Here is a 22196-nt window from a genome sequence, read left to right on the forward strand (position 1 = left end):
GGTGGTGGCCAAAAAAAAGTGGTACCAGTTTGACAGGCATCAGGGTGAACTATCTAAACTCAGGTCAGAATCTACAGGCAGGGGCTCTAATCAAAAGTGAGGAAAGTCAAGAAGAGTAGGCTAGACAAGAAAAGCAATAGAAGACACAACCAAGACAGGGATAAAACATGAAAGTCTTAAACAAAGTCCCCTGGCTTTCTGCATCCTTTTATGGAAATCACTGATCAGTAGGAAAGGGGAAAGTAAGACTTGAGATCCACACTTGGCTGCAGAATCTCAAACAAAAATAGGGTCAGCCAACAAGCTTAGGAATCCTTCAAGGTGAGGCTGTTTTCTTCCAGTTCTGAGACATTTCTCTCATCTGTGTAAACAAGCAAGGGAAGGCAAGAGTTTCAAGAACCCCTTGAAGATTATCATCTAAAATTGCCCCTCCTCCCATTTTTCCTGTTCCAGAAGTTTCTTAGAGTTGGGATGAAGACAACCCATACCCAATTGATTGTGGACAGATCATTTTGACTATCTTCCTGATAGTCAGAACCAATTAGTGCTAAAAACAAAACAAACCCATTCCAACTCATGACAAAATTAGGAGAATCAAGGTGAATATTTCTTCCAGACAATCCCATTCCCCTAAAACAGAAGAAGAGAGAAGAGGAGAAGAGAGGAGAAAAGAAAAAAAAACAGCTTGCTCCTCACAGAACTGGATAGAATACTGGACTTGGAGTCAGGAAGACATTTTCAAGTCCTATCTCTAACACTTGCTTGCATAAGCAAGCTACTTAAGCATTTAATTCTCTGAGCCTCAGTTTTCTCAGCTGTAAAATAAAAATAACCATACCTGTAGTACATACTTTCCAGGGCTCTTGTGAGGCTCCCATAAGAATACATATGTAAAGGACCTTGGAAACCTTAAAGTCCCATGTAAATGTCAATTATTACTTCTACCACTACTACTAGTACATTTAAATAGATGCAGCCAGTTCTTCCTTGGTCACATGATTACTCTTTGTCAGGGAAACATGCCCTGTTTGGGAGATGAGAAGCAGAACTTTCATCTTAGTCTGTTTTCTGTAGTTGACATTTGTCTGTGGTCCTTTAATGATTAATCAATCTGATGGCAATTTGCCTAAACACACTAATCTGAAGCCCTTTTTTTTTTATGAAATGTTACTTAAGGCCAATCTGTTTCTAATGTGCTGATGCTCACACCCACTACATTGGCTATTTCCTTTCCCTAAGGTTTACCATCTTGCAATTACAGCCATAGTCTGCCTCCACCCTGTCCTGATTCACTCAATCAAGTTCACATTTGGTATTTGGGCACAGGCTATCCTAATCCTTTGCTTATGAAATTTTAAAAGAATATTGCAGAAATATTTTCAAGCTAACACATTTTCTCCATTAGTATGTGCAGACCACTCAGAAGCCAGATGAGAACTCTTTTTAATTGAATATTCCATGATTTCTAGTGAAAACGTCCCAATGTGTGCCCAAGTGACATCACTTATGCATTAAGAATCCAGGTGCCTACAGGGGATTTTTCTTTCCTCTCAAATATGTACAGATGAAAGAGAAAAGGAAATATTCATTTAACTTCAGGGTATATATTTAGCCAAAAATGCACATCAATTTGATTCAACAGTGCCTATCATTTATAGAACATAAGAGGCAGCATGGTGAAATGCATTGAAAATGACCAGAAAGATCTGTATTCAAATGTATAACTCTGAAATATATTGGCTGTATAGCTCCGGGCAAGCTATTTACCTTTTCAGTGTCCTCAGACAATTCCCTAAGGCTATAAAGTTGCCCAAGTACATACTGATCTACAATGGTAGAATGTTTCCATATAAGAAATTTCCTCACTGAGCATTCTTAACACTAATGAATCACAATCCTTGACTATCAATCTACTGATCTTTCTACCTACCTACCTATGTGTGTGTATATAAACACACATATATGTGGATAGAAGAGATAGATGATAAAAGGAGAGAGAGAGAGAATGAATCATTTTGGAAGACATAAAGGCACTGAGAATACAAGACAAAATGGAAACTGTCCATGTGTTCAAGAACCAACCTTAAACATATGAGTAAAGACATTATAATTTGAGGAGAAAGATGGCTAGGAGGATCAGGAAGGTTTTACTCCAATTGCTGACACCTGAGAGGACCCTGAAGGAAGTTGAGGATTCCAAGACTGTTGAATGTCTGAATCAGGAGTTTAACTGGAAGGAAATGAAGATGGTGCAGTACATTGGGCAAGACCATCAGGCAGCAGAGTCAAAAATGGACTGGAACAGTTAGATTAGAGGTAGGAAGACCAGTTAGGAGATAGTTGCAAGAGTACAAATGAGAAGACTGGTTTATAATAGGAGTAACTGGTTATAACAGAAGTAGAGAGAAGGACTTGGAAAAGAGGGATTTCAGAAGCTGAACATAGAAACTGAATAGATATATAGGGTGGAGTTGAGGGAAGAATAAATGATGAGTCCTGTTTTACAAGCCTAAGTGGCTCAGAGAGTAAAATCACCAGCAGCAGAAGGATAAAGAGAAGGAGAAACAGCTCTCTTATTTAACAGAACAAGAGATCTCAAGAACCACCTACCCCACACTTTACTAGTACAGAACATTCAGCCAATTTAATGGGAAGGAAAGTACTGTTTCCAATCACCAATAAGAGATATCTTGTTTCTTACATGGATTAACAATGAACACAAATAGTATTATAATGATAACACAAGGAAATAGCTTATGAAGCCTTTATCTGATCTTATAGTTTTCTCACCTACTGATTCAGGGTGGTCTGGATTTACTGTCAGTATCACATAATTTTGACCTTATTCCTCTTTGGCCAATGTATTGAGTTCGCATTGTAACTATGTGAATAAATCACTTAGTGTGGCGTAAGGGAGAGATATAAAAAAATTTAAGATACGGACCCTGTGCCTGACGGAGCTTAAAATCCAATTGGAAAGAACAGACTTATACACAAAGGAAAACATATACTAACTTGTGTTGTTAGCCAATAACAATGAGAATCAGAACCAAATGGGAATGGGATGAACACATAACATCTTCCTGCTATTGGAGTGATAAGAAGATATTTTCATTTACCTTTTAGAGAAAGAGTTTACATTTTAATGTTTTTATTCACTACAAAAAGCAATTATTTTGTTCCATCTGTAGTAGTCTATAGAATATTAAATATAAAAGAAGTGAATTGTCACAAGACTACTTTCGAATCTCATAAAAATATGAGAAGACTAAAATAAAAACAACAATAATGTTGATAATCAACAACTGATATTTATATGACATATTAGTGTTTGCAAGGCATTGGAAAAAGATATCATTTTATTTGATCTTCACAAAAGCCAGGTGAGTTTGCTGATGTTTTACCATTTATAAACAAGAAAAGCAGGGTTCAGAAGTCAAGTCACCAGCCCAGATTCCAGGTAAATCATACAGTCAGTTAATGTCTGTGAGGTAGGCCTGGATCTCCAAGATTTTAAGACCCTGAATCTAAAGCTCTACTTAACCACCTTCTAACCATATTTGTCAGAGAACTATTAGAAAGTAAAAACAAGAGGCGGAGCCAAGATGGCAGAGTTAAAGCAGTGACTTGCTTGAGGTCTCCCCCAAACCCCTCCAAATATCTATAAAAAATGGCTCTAAACAAATTCTAAAGCAGCAGAATCTACAAAAAGCAAAGCGAAGCAAATTTCTAGCCCAAGACAACATGGATGGTTGATCAAAAATATCACGCCAGATAGAAAGAGGAACACAGCACGGCATGGGCACACAGGCCACAGCAAACCTGGAGCAGGCCTCAGAGGACTGAATCAAGGGCAGCTGTGGTGGTTTCCAGACTTCTCAACCCATGAACACCAAAGACAACTGAGAAGGTCCGTGGGAAAAGTCTGTTTCTGAGTTGCTGAGAAGGGGGAGCCAGGTCTCAGCTGCAGTTCCTAAGAGGGTATAGCGGCTGCCTCCTGAGCTTCCAGCCCACAGACTGAGGTGTAATCCAGTGGCTGATCAGAGAGGGATTTCAGGGATCTCTTTGCCAGTGCTGAGGCAAGAATCTCTCGCTTTGCCCATGCTTGGATCTGGGTCACAGTTTTGGGCAGTGGTCCTGGGGTGAAGAGGAGCACTGGCATGGCAGAGCTTCTAGTGGCTGTGCAGAAGAAACCCTCCTCACAGTTCCAGAACAGAAAGGAGTGCTTCTGGTCACTAATAGACCAAAGCAAAGGCCAAGAAAGGAGTAAACACCTCGCCTCTTATCATACCACCCTGGAAGAACTAAAATTTACAGGTCCCTACAAGTATCTCTGAAAACAGCCGTACAAACCCCTGAAGCTTGCAACAGTACATTCTCCACATTGGGAGCAGAACTCTTACCTTAACAAAGAGTTTAAAACTCAAGTAATTGGCCAGGATCATGAGCAAGCAGTGCAAAAAGAGTCAGACTATATTATCTTACTTTGGTGACAAAGAAGATCAAAACATATAACCAGAAGAAGACAACAAAGTCAAAGCTCCTACATCCAAAGCCTCCAAGAAAAATATGAATCAGTCCCAGGCCTTGGAAGAGCTCAAAAGGGATTTTGAGAAGCAAGTAAGAGAAGTAGAGGAAAAACTGGGAAGAGAAATGAGAGTGATGCAAGAAAATCATGAAAAACAAGTCAACAGCTTGCTAAAGGAGACCCAAAAAAATACTGAAGAAAATAACACCTTAAAAAATAGCCTAACCCAAATGGCAAAAGAGGTCCAAAAAGCCAATGAGGAGAAGAATGCCCTAAAAAGCAAATTGGCCAAATGGAAAAGGAAGTCCAAAAGATTACTGAAGAAAATACTTCCTTAAAAATTAGAGTAGAGCAATTGGAAGCTAGTGACTTTATGAGAAATCAAGACACTATAAAACAAATCCAAAAGAATGAAAAATAGAAGATAATGTGAAATATCTCATTGGAAAAACAACTGACCTGGAAAATAGATCCAGGAGAGAGAATTTAAAAATTATTGGACTATCTGAAAGCCATGATCAAAAAAAGAGCCTAGACATCATCTTTCAAGAAATTATCAAGGAAAACTGCCCTGATATTTTAGAACCAGAGGGCAAAATAGAAATTGAAAGAATCCACCATCTCCTCCTGAAAGAGATCCCCAAAGGAAAACTCCTAGGAATATTGTAGCCAAATTCCAGAGTTCCCAGGTCAAGGAGAAAATATTACAAGCTGCCAGAAAGAAACAATTCAAGTATTGTGGAAACACAATCAGGATAACACAAGATTTAGCAGCTTCTCCATTAAAGGACCACAGGACATGGAATATAATATTCTGGAGGGCAAAGGAGATAAGATTACAATGAAGAATCACCTACCCAGCAAAACTGAGTATAATCCTTCAGGGAAAAATGGTCATTCAGTGAAATAGAGGACTTTCAAGCATTCTTGATGAAAAGACCAGAGCTGAATAGAAAATTTGACTTTCAAATACAAGACTCAAGTGGAACATGAAGAGGTAAACAGGAAAGAGAAATCATAAGAGACTTATTAAGATTGAACTGTTTACATTCTGGCATGGAAAGATGATATTATAAAAATTATATTATGTATGTATGTATAGGATAGATAGATAGATAGATAGATGATAGATATAGATAGATAGATAGATAGATAGATAGTAGATGATAGATAGATAGATAGATGGACAGGTGAGTTGAAGTTAAGGGGTCATATCTGGAGAATAAAATTAAGGGATGAGAGAGGATTATACTAGAGAAGAAGAAAGGGAGGTAGAATGGGGTAAATTATCTCACAAAAACAGAAAAAAAGGCTCTTAAGTGGAGGGGAAATGGGGAAGGTGAGAGGGAATGAGTGAATCTTATTCTCATCAGATTTGGCTTAAGGAGGGAATAATATACACATTCAATTGGGTATGGAAATGTGTCTTAACCTAGAGAAAAATAGGGGTAGTGGGGGGACAAGAGAGCAGGGGGATGATAGAGAGGAGGGCAGATTGGGAAAGGAGGTAATCAGAAGCAAATACTTCTGAGGAGGGACAGGGTCAAAAGAAAGAATAGAATAAATGGGGAGGATAGAATTAAGGGAAATAGCGTTAGTTTTTCACAACATGTCTACTATGGAAGTGTTTTGCATAACTGTACATGTATAACCTATATTGAGTTGCTTGCCCTTTCAATGAGGGTGAGTGGGGAGGGAGGAAGGGAGAAAATTTGGAACCCAAAGTTTTAAAAGCACATGTTTAAAGAAATGTTTTCACATGCAACTGGGAAATAAGAAATACAGGAAATGGGGTACAGAAGTCTATCCTGCCCTACAGGAAAATAGAAGGAGAAGGGGATAAGGGAAGGGAGGGGGAAGAGATAGAAGAGAAGACAGACTAGGGGAAGGGATATTCAGAATGCATGCCATCTTGGGGTGGAGGGAAGGGTGAGATGGGGTGAAAATTTGGAACTCAAAATCTTGTGGAAGTAAATGTTGAAAACTAAAAATAAATACATTTATAGTAAAAAAAGAATGTAAAAATAATACTGAATTGGTAAATACAAGAAACCATATGAAGAGTTACATGAACTGATTCAAAATGAAGTCAGCAGAAGCAAGAAAAAATATGCATAATAACTACAACAATTAAATAGAAAGAACAAAAAATCTCACTGAATTCCATAAAATTGTAATGAACTCTTTTCAAAGATACATATATATGCATATATATGTAACTGATTCAAGTTTATAATAATAAGAGCCATTCTCCATTGATAAATGGTCAAAGGATAGTAATAGGCAGTTCTTAAAGCTATCAAGAATTGTATTAACTTTTTTCAAAACTCTAGTAATTTAAGAAATGTAAATTAAAGCAACTCGGAGCTTCTGTTTTGTAACCAACAGATTGTCCACGTTGACAAAAAAGGAAAATGACAAATACTGGAGGGACTGCAGGTAAGTAGGTACTTGAACACACCACCAGCATAATTTTGAATTGGTCAAGCTATTCTATAAACACTTTAGAAATATGCCCCAAAAGTCAAAAAACTATACATACCCATATCCTTTGACCCAGGAATACTAAGGACAGACAAAAAGTGTACACCTATACAAAAATATTCATAACAGCTCTTTTTGTAGTATCAAAGACTTGGAAATAAAGGGGATGCCCATAAATTGGGGAATAGCTGAACAAATGGTATATAAGTGCTATGTTATACTTTAGTGCCATAAGAAATGAAAAAAGACATGGGTCCAGAAAACTTAGAAGACTTGTGTGAACTTACACAGAGCAAAGTGAGCAAAACTAGGTGAACAATTTATATTAATTACAACATTGTAAAGAAATTAATTTTGAAAGATTTAAGTACTCTGATAAATGAAATAGCCAACCATGTTTCTAAAGGATTGATGATAATTTTGCTACCAATTTCATGACAGAGAGGTGATGGAATCAAGAGATAAACTGAGATATTTGTTTTTGGACATGGACAATGTGGGAATTTATTTTGTTTGACTGTGCATATCTAATATCTGATTTTATCTCTATGATTTGATATGCCTATCTAGTTGTATTTCTCTTTTTTTTGTTAAATTGGAGGGAGTAGGGAGAGAAAATGGATTCTTGTAAATTTAAAAATAAAATAAAAATTATAAAAGTATAATGATAAAGCTTGGCATCATTGAAGAGATATAAGAAGACAGCACATTTTCTTTGCAGAAATTGGGGACTATGGGTGTGAGTATTGAATATAATGGGTTTTTTTAAATTTGATATGCCTGTTAGTTTTCCTGAATTATTTTTTCTCCTTTTTATTCTTTGTTATAAAGGATGACTCAGTGGGATAGGGGAAGGATATTTTGGGAAACATAGGCGAAGTAAAAACAAAAGATATCAATACCATTTTCTTTAACAAAAAAGAAATGAAAAGCAACCAAGTTCCTTTGTTGTCACTGAATACTTCTGATGCGCTCTACAGAGCTTCGGACTTGGACACTTTGGTTTCATTTCCACTGAGCCTAATCAAAATTACCTGTTCACATAATGAGTCCTTGAGGTGGACAGGAAAGGAGAAGGTGAGATTTAAGGAGGGTTGGTTTAGATGCTGTTAGTGTGAATCAGAAGTGTTGCCATTCCAAATGGATTCCAGCAAACACATTGCTTTTGGCTCACAATATTAACAAAACCTTTTTTTTTTTTTTAGGTAGAAAGCCCCATAAGCTTTTATAAGCATGTTTTATAGCCAAGCTGAAGATTTACACTTGACATTTTCTTCTTTAGAGCATTCACTTTTGGAAACAAATCAAACCAGCAAGGTAGCATTGAAACCATAGATGGGAAAAGAAATTACCCATTGAACCTTCTCTAAACTTTCAAGGGAATGTCAAAGTAGATCTTCCCCAGAAGTTCAACGGTTCAAAAGGAATTACATGTTCCCACGTTTTGTTCCCTAGGATTTTCCTAGTCAAGATGATTTATCAATAACATCAAATGTGGTGACATACATGCCTATTTAAATGTCATTCTATTTATTCTCTGGATTGAAGTAGAGCTATTGAAGAGAAGATCTCAAAAGTACCTGACAAATGTCCCAGGAAGTAGTTTTATTGTTCTCACTATGCAGGTGAGGAAATGTGGCTGGGAGGCTATGGCTATATAAGTAACTAGTTAGGCCATTGCACAAACATTTGCATTCCTTATCCAAGAGGAGTGATATAACAGTTAAGAAAAATGTCATTTTAAAATACAAGCTCACTTCTGAAACATTGCAAAGGAGAATGAAGAAAATTGCAAGTGAAATCATTTCATGAAACAATGAAATGGAATTGAGAGACATAACAGTTTGCAGTAAGTGTGTGTGGTTGTACAACTACCATAGGTAGTCTCCAGAGCAGGGCTGGGGAACCTGCAGCCTTGAGGCCACATGTGGCCTCTGGGTTTTCAAGTGCGGCCCTTTGACTGTCAAGTTTGATTTAGTCAAAGGGATATGCTTGAGGACCTAGAGGCCACAGGTTCCCCACCTCTGCTCTAAACTATTTTTAGAACTGCTTGAAGGAAAACAGCAAATAGATGCAAAATGCAACAGATCTACCAGTACTTCTGAGGGGGATAGATTCTCAGCAGCAATAGTGATGGTCAACACGCTACATCTGGACTGTACGACCTCAATTGTATGTGATGAAATGGACATTAAAGAGGATGAAGTCTGTAAGAACTAACTAAACATATACAGAAGAAACCTCTGCTGTAGATGACCCAATTTTAGAAATACTCAGGGCTCCATTTTCAAAATATTTCAGAGAAGTGAAGGTCCCCAAAGAATGGGAAAGATCACAGATAACACTAATACCAAAAGGTAATTAAGAAGACAACTATTACCAAAACACATCACTACTTACTTATTTCTAGAAAAGCTTTATGAGAATGGCCCGTATATGGATTGGGGGTATCCTCTATAAAAGTATGAGAAAAGAAAAGATTAATTTTAGTAAATAATTTTCTACAGCATACCACATCTTCACGCTCTTATAATTGACTGAAAGGTTAAAAAAAAAACCTATTAGACTTCTAGGAGTCAAGATGTCAGAGTAAGCAGTAAGTTGCTCTCACTCTCCCAATTTACCTTAAAAAATCCAGAAAATACCACCTCAGGAAAAATCCTGGAACAGTGGAGCCAGAAGAAAGACAGGGTGCAGCAGTATTTTGGCTCATGAGCTAAGGGGATTAATGGGAAAGGTCCCTGTTGCTGTGGCTTGAGGGGACCAGTACAGGACAGGAGGTATCCCAACATGCCATCAGTAAGCTGTACCTCAGCAAATCAGCAGGAGATCCTGAGCCCTAGAGTGGTGGAGCAGGTAAGCACCAACAGCAGGACCCCCACCATGCCTTGGTGTGCCAGGGGAGCCAGGCAGATGCTAGTATGGAGAACCACCATATGTGCTGCTGGACAGGTGTCCACTAGCAGCTCAATCTTATCCATGTTCTAGTGTAGCCCAAGGAGAGGAGGTGACATCCAATGGCCAGACCACCTCCACCCCCACCCCCACCTCCAACCTCATGAACTTCAGCATAACCCTGGGGAAATGCAGAAAAACCCCACCTGGCCTCAGCACACACCAGCCATCACCACCAGCTCCAGCTCAGGACCAGGTAAGCCTTACAGCCCCCAGCTGCCAGCACCTGAGGCCCCAGCATACAAAGTCAGTAACCAGGCCTTTAGCCCCCAGCACAAGAAGCATTGGACAGTGCCCCCTGTGACTCAGAACCAGAGATTAACTTTAAAAGCCAGGAAAAAATGTAAACAAAATGATCTAAAAGCAACAAAGAAAAACAAAGTCCATAGATTCTTACTATGGGGACAGGGAAGATTAAAACACAAATTTGGAAGAGGACAGCATTATCAATATACCCACATCTGAAACCTCAAAGGGGAATATGAACTGGTCTAAAGCCCAACAAACCTTCTTGGAAGAGTTCAAGAGGATTTTAAAAGTCAAATAAAAGAGAGAGAAGAAAAATTGAAAAATTCCTTTAATGCAATTGACAAAATGGGAAAAAAGTACATTGATGAAAACAACTCCTTAAAAAAGTGGAATTGGAAAAATGGAAAAGGAAGTACAGAAGCTAACTGAAGAAAATAATTTGTTAAAAATCAGAATTGGGCAAGTGGAAGGTAATGACTCTTTGAGACATCAAGAATCAGTCAAACAAAATAAAAAGAATGAAAAAACAGAAGGAAATGTAAAATACCTCACTGGAAAAATAACTGACCTGGAAAATAGATCCAGGAGAGATAATTTAAGAATTATTGGTCTACATGAAAGCCATGATAAAAAAAAAAGAGCCTGGATAGTATCTTTCAAGAAATCATCCAGGAAAACTGCCCTGAGGTCCTAGAACCAGAGGGTAAAATAGTCATTGAAAGAATCCACTGCCAAACCCCTCCAAATACATATAAAAATGGCTCTAAACAAATTATAAAGCAGCAGAACCCACGAAAAGACAGAGTGAAACAAATTTCCAGCCCAAGACAACCTGGATGAATGATCAGAAAGGTATATCTTTTGGGGCTGGGAGAGGAGCACAGTGTGGCATTGGCACACAGGCCACAGCAAACCTGGAGCAGGCCTCAGAGGACTGAATCAAGGGCAGCTGTGGTGGTCTCCAGACTCCTAAATCCATGAATGGCAAAGACAACTTAGAAGGTCAGTGGGAAAAGTCTGTTTCTGTGGTGCTGAAAGAGAAACACAGGGTCTCAGCTACAGTTCCCCAAGAGTGTGGCTCTGAGGAGGCAGCTGCTTCCTGAGCTTCCAGCCCACAGACTGAGGTGTAATCCAGTGGCTGATCAGAGAGGGATTTCAGGGATCTCTTTGCCAGTGCTAAGGCAGGAATCTCTTACTTTGTCCGTGCTTGGATCTGGGTCACAGTTCTGGATGGCGGTCCAGGGGTGAGGAAGAGTCTTGGCATGGTGGAGCTTGTAGTAGCTGTGAAGAGGAAACCCACAGTTATAGGACAGAAAGGAGTACTTGTGTCATTAATAGACCAGAGGAAAAGCCAAGAAAGAGTAAACACCTCACCTCTTATCATACCACCCTGGAAGAACTGAAAATTTACAGGTCTCTACAAGTATCTCTGAAAACAGCCGTACAAACCCCTGAAGCTTGCAACAGTACATTCTCCACATTGGGAGCAGAACTCTTACCTTAACAAAGAGTTTAAAACTCAAGTAATTGGCCAGGATCATGAGCAAGCAGTGCAAAAAGAGTCAGACTATATTATCTTACTTTGGTGACAAAGAAGATCAAAACATACAACCAGAAGAAGACAACAAAGTCAAAGCTCCTACATCCAAAGCCTCCAAGAAAAATATGAATCAGTCCCAGTCCTTGGAAGAGCTCAAAAGGGATTTTGAGAAGCAAGCAAGAGAAGTAGAGGAAAAACTGGGAAGAGCAATGAGAGTGATGCAAGAAAATCATGAAAAACAAGTCAACAGCTTGCTAAAGGAGACCCAAAAAAATACTGAAGAAAATAACACCTTAAAAAATAGCCTAACCCAAATGGCAAAAGAGGTCCAAAAAGCCAATGAGGAGAAGAATGCCCTAAAAAGCAAAATTGGCCAAATGGAAAAGGAAGTCCAAAAAATTACTGGAGAAAATACTTCCTTAAAAAGTAGAATAGAGCAATTGGAAGCTAGTGACTTTATGAGAAATCAAGACACTGTAAAACAAATCCAAAAGAATGAAAAATTAGAAAACAATGTGAAATATCTCATTGGAAAAACAACTGACCTGGAAAATAGATCCAGGAGAGAGAATTTAAAAATTATTGGACTATCTGAAAGCCATGATCAAAAAAAGAGCCTAGACATCATCTTTCAAGAAATTATCAAGGAAAACTGCCCTGATATTTTAGAACCAGAGGGCAAAATAGAAATGGAAAAAATCCACAATCTCCTCCTGAAAGAGATCCCAAAGGAAAACTCCTAGGAATATTGTAGCCAAATTCCAGAGTTCCCAGGTCAAGGAGAAAATATTACAAGCTGCCAGAAAGAAACAATTCAAGTATTGTGGAAACACAATCAGGATAACACAAGATTTAGCAGCTTCTACATTAAAGGACCACAGGGCATGGAATATAATATTCTGGAGGGCAAAGGAGATAGGATTACAACCAAGAATCACCTACCCAGCAAAACTGAGTATAATCCTTCAGGGGAAAAAATGGTCATTCAGTGAAATAGAGGACTTTCAAGCATTCTTGATGAAAAGACCAGAGCTGAATAGAAAATTTGACTTTCAAATACAAGACTCAAGTGGAACATGAAGAGGTAAACAGGAAAGAGAAATCATAAGAGACTTATTAAGGTTGAACTGTTTACATTCCTGCATGGAAAGATGATATTTATAACTCATGAGACCTTTGTCAGTATTAGGGTAGTTGGAAGAAAAAATATATATATGTATATAGATAGATAGATAGATAGATAGATAGATAGATAGATAGATAGATAGATAGAGATAGATAGATAGATAGATAGAGGGCACAGGGTGAGTTGAAGATTAAGGGGTCATATCTGGAGAATAAAATTAAGGGATGAGAGAGGATTATACTCAGAAAGGAAGAAAGGGAGAGGTAGAATGGGGTAAATTATCTCACAAAAAAAACAGAAAAGCTCTTACAGTAGGGGAAATGGGGAAGGTGAGAGGGAATGAGTGAATCTTATTCTCATAGGATTTGGCTTACATTCAATTGGTCATGGAAATCTGTCTTACCCCACAGGAAAATAGGGGGAGAAGGGGATAAGAGAGCAGGGTGATGATAGAGAGGACAGCAGATTGGGAAAGGGGGTAATCAGAAGCAAATACTTCTGAGGAGGGACAGGGTCAAAAGAAAGAACAGAATAAATGGGAGGGCAGGATAGGATTAAGGGAAATAGAGTTAGTTTTTCAAACCATGTCTACTATGGAAGTGTTTTGCATAACTGCACATGTATAACCTATATTGAGTTGCTTGCCTTTTCAATGAGAGTGGGTGGGGAGGGAGGAAGGGAGAAAATTTGAAACCTAAAGTTTTAAAAACATATGTTTAAAAAGATATTTTCACATGCTACTGGGAAATAAGAAATACAGGAAATGGGGTATAGAAGTCTATCCTGCTCTACAGGAAAACAGAAGGGGATAAGAGAAGGAGGGAGAGATAGAAGAGCGGACAGACTAGGGGAAGAAATATTCAGAATGCATGCCATCTTGGGATGGGGGGAGGGGTGAGATGGGGGAAAATTTGGAACTCAAAATCTTGTGGAAGTAAATATTGAAAACTAAAATTAAATAAGTTTATATTAAAAAAAAAAAGGAAGAATCCACTGATCACTTCCTGAAAGAGATTCCAAATTGAAAATGCCAAGGAATATTGTAGCCAAATTCCAGAATTATTAGGTCAAGGAAAAAAATATTATAAGTAACCAGAAAAAAAACCCAACATTCAAATATCATGGAACCCACAGTCAGGATTACACAGGACCTTGCAGCTTCTATATCAAAAGATTTGAGGGCTTAGAATATGATATTCCATAAGGCAAAGGAGCTTGATCTGCAATCAAGGATCAACTCCCCAGCAAAACTGAACATAAACTTTCAGGTGAGGAGATGGACATTCAATGAAATAGGAGACTTACAGATCTTCCTGATGAAAAGACCAGAGCTCAATGGAAAATTTCATCTTCAAATAGAAGACTCAAGAGAGACACAAAAAGGTAAATAGGAAAGAAAAATAAAAACATGTTATTCAATAAGGGCAAACTCTTTACATACCCATATGGGAAGATGATACTTATAATTCTTGAGAATTGTGTTTTTATTAAGACATTTAGGAGGAATATACATAGATAGAGGGTGTGGGTATAAATTGATTTTGATGTGATGATAAAAAAAAAACCAACCTAATTATATGGTGAAAAATGATTGTAATGGGAGAAGAGTAAAGGAAGAGGCAGAAAAAGGTAAATTACATCACATGAAGAGGCACAAGGACATATTGCAGGACAGGGGAAAAAAGGGAGGGAGATGAGCATTATTTGAACCTTACTCTCATCAGATTTGGCTCAAGGAGGGAATAACATACTCAGGTACAGAAATCTAACTTGCCCTATAGGCAGTAGGAGAAGAAAGGGGAAAGAAAAGGGAGGTGGTGGTCAAAAGTAAAACTCTGCTGAGGAAGAAAAGAAAGAAAGGAAAAATAAAAGCATAAACAGGTGGGAATAGGATGGAGAGAAAGACACAGATACTAATCATAACCATGAATGTGAATGGGATAAATTCTCCCATAAAACAGAAGTGGATAGCAGAATGGATTAACAACAATAATCTTACAATATGTTGTTTACAAATAACACATTTGAAATAGAGGGATATACACAGAATGAAGGTAAAAGGCTGGAGCAGAATACATTATGCTTCAGCTGAAGTAAAAAAAAAAAAAGCAGGGGTAGCAATCCTGATCTCAGACAAAGCAAAAGCAGAAATATATCTAATAGAAAGAGATAAGGAAGGAAACTACATCCTGTTAAAAGGTATCATAGACAATGAGATAATATCATTACTAAATATATATGCACCAAATAGTATAGAATCCAAATTCTTAAAGAATTCAGGGAGTTACAGGAAGAAACAGACAGAAAAACTATACGAGTGGAGGACCTCAACCTCCTCCTCTTTAAACCAGATAAATCTAACTACAAAATAAACAAGAAAAGGTAAGGAGGTACGTAGAATTTTAGAAAAGTTAGATATGGTAGCCCTCTAGAGAAAATTTAATGGAGATACAAGGGAATATATCTTTTTCTCAGTGGTAAATGGCACCTACACAAAAATTGACCATGTACTAGGGTATAAAAACTTCACAATCCAGTAAAGAAGGCAAAAGTATTAAATGCATCTTTTTCAGTTCATGATGCAATAAAAATTACATGTTATAAAAAGCCATGGAAAGATAGACTAAAAGTTAATTGGAAACTAAATAATCTATTTCTAAAGAATGAGTGGATCAAACGCCAAATCACAGAAACAATCATGAGAGTGACAATAATGAGACAACATACCAAACCTTATGGGATGCAGCAAAAGTGGTTCTTTGGGGAAGTTTTGTATCTCTAAGTGCCTACATGAATATAATAGAAAAAAAAACTAGAAAAAGAACAAATTAAAAATCCTCAATTAAACACTAAATTAGAAATACTGAAAACCAAAGGAGAGATTAATAAAATTTGAAATTAAGAAAACTATTGAACTAATAAATAAAACTAAGAGCTGGTTTTATGAAAAAAAAACAATAAAATAGATAAACCTTTAGTTAATTTAATTTAAGAAAAGAAAGATGAAAACCAAATTACCAGTATCAAAAATAAAAAGGATGAATCCACCACCAAGGAAGAGGAAATGAAAACAATAATTAAGAACTATTTTGCTCAACTGTATGCCAATAAATTTGACAATCTTAGTGAAATAGATAAATATTTACAAAAATATAAATTACCCAGGTTAACAGAAGAGGAAGTAAAATACTTAAATAACCCAATCCCAGAAAAAGAAATTGAACAAGCCATTGATGAACTCCCTAGGAAAAAATCTCCAGGGCCAGGTGGATTTACAAGTGAATTCTATCAAACATTTAAAGAACAATTAATTCAAATATTATATAAACTATTTTGAAACTAAGTGAAGAAATTCTTTTTATGATACAAATATGGTGCTGATACCTAAACCGGGAAGAGTCAAAACAGAAGGAAAATTCTAGACCAATTATAGACCAATTTCAAAGGATATGAACAGGCAGTTCTCAGATGAAGAAATTAGAGCCATCTATAGTCATATGAAAAAATGGTCTAAATCAATATTGATTAGAGAAATGCAAATCAAAACAACTCTGAGGTACCACATCACACCAATCAGATTGATCAACATGACAAAACAAGAAAATGATAAGTATTGGAAAAGATGTGGGAAAACTGGAACATTAATGCATTGTTGGTGGAGTTGTGAAATGATCTGACCATTTTGGAGAGCAATTTGAAACTATGCCCAAAGGGCTATAAAATACAAAAAATGTTCCTACCGTTTGACCCAGCAATAGCACTTTCAGGGCTATGTCTCAGAGAGATCATACAAATGGGAAAAGGATCCACATGTACAAAAATATTTATAGCAGCTCTTTTTGTGGTGGCGAAGAACTGGAAATTGAGGGGATGCTCATCAGTTGGGGAATGGCTCAAAAAGTATGTGAATGTAATGGAATACTATTGTGGCATAAGAAATGATGAGCAGGTAGACTTCAAAAAAATCTGGAAAGACTTGTATGGACTGATGCTGAGTGAAGTGAGCAGAATGTTTTACACGGTAACAGCCACATTATGTAATGACTGACTTTGATAAACTTAGCCCTTCTCAGCAATGCAAGGACCTAAGACATCTCCAAAGGTCTCATGATGGAAAATGCTATCCACATCCAAAGAAAGAACTATGGAGTCTGAATGCAGATTGAAGCATATTTTTTGCTCTCTCTCTTTTTTCTTTTTCTTTTTTTAAAAATTTGTTTCTTCTTTCTCGTGTTTTCTCCCATTGGTTCTAATTCTTCTTTACAACATGACTAATGTGAAAATAGGTTTAATATGAATGCATATGTTGAATTTACACGCTGTCTTGGGGTGAGGGAGAGAAGAGATGGGAAGAAAATTTGGAACTCAATCTTATGGAAGTGAATGTTGACAATGAAAAATAAATACATTTATTAAAAAAAAAACCTATTAGATTCATTAGAACAAAATATGGGTTTGAACAATCTCCTCAAGGTGTTCCCTCTGTGTTAGTTAAGATCACAGAAGATTTCATAACAAATGTGATCATGAAGACAATTTTGTTCAATGATACAGTATCAACTTCAAGGGAAATATCAGCTAGGGAGCCCTAAGCTCATCAAACATGCTTGCAAGAGTCACAGAAGATTTCCAAGAGAAATTGTCTATTGCTAGTGGGCTTTTCTGGATGTTTCTGTTCAGAAATGACATTGTGCTGCTTGTGTCATGATCTTAGTACACTATAAGGACTTCTCAATGAGAAACATGACCTCCCACAAGACAGCAATCTAACTATTGGCAAATACATAAAGAGAGTTGATAAAGACTACATTGCCTAGGGATGGATCATTTGATTGGATTGAACAGGACAAATATCTGGGATAGGTGCTACCATTTTGGATTGTGAATTGGGTTCAAGATTGAGTAGGAAGAAGAGATTAGGATGAATCCCATTGTGAAAACGAGATTGTGCTTTCCCCCAAGGAAAAGTATGACTGGAAAAGGAAGTGGGATGATTTTGTAGAATGAGAGAGGGAAAACTGATGTACAGTCCAAGTCTTGCTTTGGTATATATAACAGTAAAAGAAGTCAAGCCAAAGCCTCCCAGATCTTGAACCAATCTTTCAGGTAGCATTTATGGAAAGAAAGGAACGTGAATTGGTCCAGATGAGATGGCAAAGACAGAAATATTCATACATGATTTAAATGTTCCTGTAAATCTGATCTCATTGAAGTGATTCCTTCTTCTTATAAAGGTCACAGCCCTTCTCTTCCTGTCTATCTTATGAAACTCTCATGGTTTGATGTTGTGGATTTAAATAGATTTGTCCAATTTTTATTGTTTTTAAATCATTTTTTTTCCATTCATGTCCAACTCTCCATGACCCCATTTGGGGTTTTCTTGGCAGAGACTAGAGTGGTTTGTGGTTTGTCATTTCCTTCTCCAGATCATTTTACAGCTGAGGAACTGAGGCAAATAGGGTTAAATGACTTGCCCAGGCTCACAGAGCTAGTAAGTATCTGAAGCCATCAGGTCTCCCTGACTTCAGGTCCAGTACTTTATCTACTGTACCACGTAGCTGCCCAATTTGCCCAATAGAAGATCTCAAAGCACCTAACAGACCCCCCCTCCCAGGAATAAAAGGATCATGGATTTAGAGCCAGAAAAGAGCCTTAAAAGTCTAGGACCCCTATTTTACAGATGAAGAACTGAGGCCCAAAGAGATTATGACTTTCCTACTGTCACACAGCTAGGAAGTATCTAGAGTGGGATTTGAACACAGGTCTCTGAATCCATCATTCTATCTACTAAGCCATGCTCCCTCAGCATTATTGCCCTCATTTTTCAGATGAGGAAACAGGGATACATAGGCCATAGCTATACGTTTAAATGGCTTAAGCAAATTTTAATTCATTCTTTGATCGTTTCAATTAGTCAATTCAAATTAAAAAAAAAAAGCAATGAATCTAGTAGCTCCATCTCATCCAGCTATGCAGAGAGGATTAAGAGCTTTCCCAAGATCTGGTGACTGTGTCTGCTATAGACCTGGGAAAAGTTTCTGGTTCTGATGTTCCTGAGCTGTGGACTGTCTACTCACTTCCCCAAAGAACACTTGAATTTCTTTTAAGGAAAAAAAAAGTACGTCAGAAGTGATTGGCCCATAGGCACATGACATTTTTAAAAGATCTACTTGAAGTTATTTATTTTTGTATGGTTTATGATAGATACACATAACCCACTTCCATTTTCACAGGCTGAAAGATCACTGTAAAGGTAAAGGTTTGAGCAAGATGTAAATCTTGAGTAGGTCATATAAACACGGAGGCTTTTTTTATGTGTTTGACTTCTCAGCATGTGAAATACCATATTTTGCCTTTCTGTATTTCATGGTATCACAAAGCAACTTACCTACAGCTTGAAATTAAACTTTGGAGACTGTGCAGTTCTTACAGTAGCCTGTGGGGTTTATGTGTGAACATGGACGAAACTTGGTCCTTGGTGATGTCTATTACTTATATGATCAGAGTCAGAACTTGCATTTTCTGCACCTGGAACAAGATAGGGGCCAGGGACCAGTGTAGCTGGGGTTGGAAGGAATCAAGCCCAGGATATTACCAAGATTCTAAGCTGATGAAGGGGAAAGAAGTGCCCCAATGAGAGTGCCACAGGGTAGGCTGGGGACTTCAGAGGAGGCAACTTCCTAAGTCACTGCCACCGACGTCTCCTAGAAAGGTAGAAGCATTTCTTGAGCACTGATGGAGAGAAAGTGCTCCCAGGTCAGGCAAGGAGGTAGGCTGAGGTTGATGGATCATTTGAGCTCAGGAGTTCTGAGTTCCAATGCATTAAACTGATTTGGCATCTGTACTAGGTCCAGACCCAATATGATGAACTGCAAGAGTTGGGGTCAGGCACTAGGCTGCCCAAGGAGGGGCAGACAAGCCCAGATCAGAAATGGAGTAGAGCAAAGCTCTTGGGCCAATCTGCAGTGGAATGGGCCTCTGAGTGACCACTGTCCTTCCATCCCAGCTGAGATAGAAAGATGTTTCCCAACTTCTCTATCCTCCATTACTTTCTCATCATTCATCCCATCCCCTCAGGAACCTGTCCTATCCTAGAGTGTTAAGAAACTCATCTGTATTATAATATAGGCCCATAGGAAAGGCTATTCCCTCATTTTACAAGAGAAAAAAATAGAAACACAGAGAAATTATGTGATTTTTCCACGGCCACACAGCTAGTAGATGAGGTGGGACCTAGGTCTTTCTGATTCTAAGTCCAGCACTCTACTACACCATAATGCCTCTCATGGTTGCTAATGGTTATTCATGTGTTACGTCTTCCATGGATGATCCTTGCATTTTAAAGGTGTCTTATTATAGACTATAATTCCTTAAACAAAAGAGTTTGGAGTTAGACCCCTTGAATATTTCAGTGAGTCCATGAACTTGGGTGAGGAAGAACTTATACCATTATTTTCACTAACCTATAACTTTACTGCTTTACCAAACTGTTGAATAGGTCCATGTCACCACACACACAAAAAAAGTTAGACCTTTTCCTTAAACCAAAGCAAAAAACAATCTATGGTGGGAATTTCAGCTACTGTAGAAGGGCATGAGAGATGGGATTTGGAGAGAGGGAGGGCTTTTGGTCCCTCAAATCACAGCAGGCTGAAGCTGTCTAGTCTCCTTAGTCTCCCTTTGCACAAAGCCAGCCCTGATTACACAATCTGGGAAGGTCATTTTCTGCCCTTACCTTCCTCCTCTAGCCAGGACAATGTATGAATTATCATTTAAAACTAGCCAATTCCAAGGAAAAGCAGAAAGAGCCAGCAAAAACCTCACCATTTCAGATGAGTTGGAGGAGGCGTAATCTGAATGAAGTGGTCCCAGCTATAGCGAATATCAAGAGGAAATTTAATTTTGTGACTTCTGAGTTTATGTAGGTCATTATGAGTGTCATCCAAGATAATGTATGTAAAGTGATTGGCTACTGTGTAAATGTTAGCTAATATTATTTCCACCACTAAAACCCTGCTCTGGCATCCAGATATAGAGGTGACCCTGGGCTTTCAATGGCTATGCCAGCAGAGCACCAGTTCTGCCAGCTCCAACCAAGCTGGAAAGGCTGCCAGTACAGCCTGGTGATAGACTATATAAGTCTGCTATCAGAGGATCAGTCTAGCTAAATTCAGAGAGGCTCCTTGCCATACTGATGATGATTTTTTTTCGCAATAGTAATTTTTAAAGACCATTTACTAGATTATAAGAGTTATAAGAGGCCAAGATCTGTTTTTCCAGAGGGAACGGCCATGCTGACAAGATACAAATCCCTGAAGCCCTGACAGAATTTTATTTACTGTAACTACTGCTCAACTAAGTGTGGCCTCGCAGATGGTCATAGGGGACTTCAGTGAATAGATAAGAATGATCTGCATAATTTCTAAGTGCATGTAACTCACTTATAGGTAAAGAGATGCTTTCTGAAACACTGGCAGATTCTGGTTTGTTGTTTCCAGTAGCTGAAACATGTTCCTTGATATCTCATTTCCATCTTGAAATTTCTTGCCTCTTTTTTAAGATAATGCACAACCTACTCATTTGAATGGCTGAATTAAAGGAGGAACTTTTTTAACTTGAAATTTTAGTCTTATTCTTAGAGAACTTGAAGCCATATTTTTGCTGTTTTGTATTTTCTTACAGTTGCTGTTAGACTCTGACAAATGCCTTTTAACTAATGCAGTTTTGCTGTCCTTTCTGCACTGAGGCTACTTTTAGCTAAGGCTGTAGTGATAAAAATCTACATAAATAATACATAAACAAATACAATCTACAAGGCTTCCTGGAATTACAACTTTACTGAAACAATAGCTTACAGGAATGACCTTAATTATTGAATGTTGCCATTGGTTCCAGGGGCTATTTTTTATTTTAATAGATGGTCTTCATTCATAGAAAGTGACATGTTAGGCAGCTGGAATTTGCTTACTGCTTCTCTGCTCAACCATCACCACATCCACACATTCAAAATCGTTGATGTGGTTTTTGTCAGCTTGTAGACCACAATGTTTGCTCCATCCAAATTAGTCCAAGATTTGATGCAGTGAATGGAGTACTGGACTTGGAAGCAGGAAGACTTGCGTTCAAATGCTTTCTCAGAAACTTACTGGGTACATGATCTTGGGAAAATCATTTAATCTTTCTTGACCTGAGTTTCCTTGACTGAAAAAATGATGTAGTTAGACTTGATGACCTCCAAGGTCCTTTCTGCCACTAAACTTAAGAGTCTTTGAAACAGTAGGGGCTTGCTGACATTATAACCATCTCTTGGAGAT

General features: G+C 37.9%; 1 long non-coding RNA gene across 3 annotated transcripts in view; it reads right to left on the reverse strand.

Moving 5' to 3' along the window:
* LOC144456759 (uncharacterized) overlaps window positions 1–22196 on the reverse strand; it is a 76294-nt gene that overhangs the window by 7236 nt on the left and 46862 nt on the right. For 2 of the 3 annotated variants that reach the window (XR_013485836.1, XR_013485831.1), the window contains 2 exons: window positions 11413–11497; window positions 9410–9466 (listed from right to left, as the gene is read on the reverse strand). This is a non-coding gene — a long non-coding RNA (uncharacterized LOC144456759). Of the gene's footprint in view, window positions 1–9409; window positions 9467–11412; window positions 11498–22196 lie in introns of those variants that run through there. The other variant, XR_013485835.1, reaches the window with a different exon arrangement.

This window comes from Phascolarctos cinereus, unplaced genomic scaffold (genome assembly GCF_003287225.1).
Source record: "Phascolarctos cinereus isolate Bilbo 61053 unplaced genomic scaffold, phaCin_HiC Scaffold_1;HRSCAF=81, whole genome shotgun sequence".
Lineage (NCBI taxonomy): Eukaryota > Metazoa > Chordata > Mammalia > Diprotodontia > Phascolarctidae > Phascolarctos > Phascolarctos cinereus.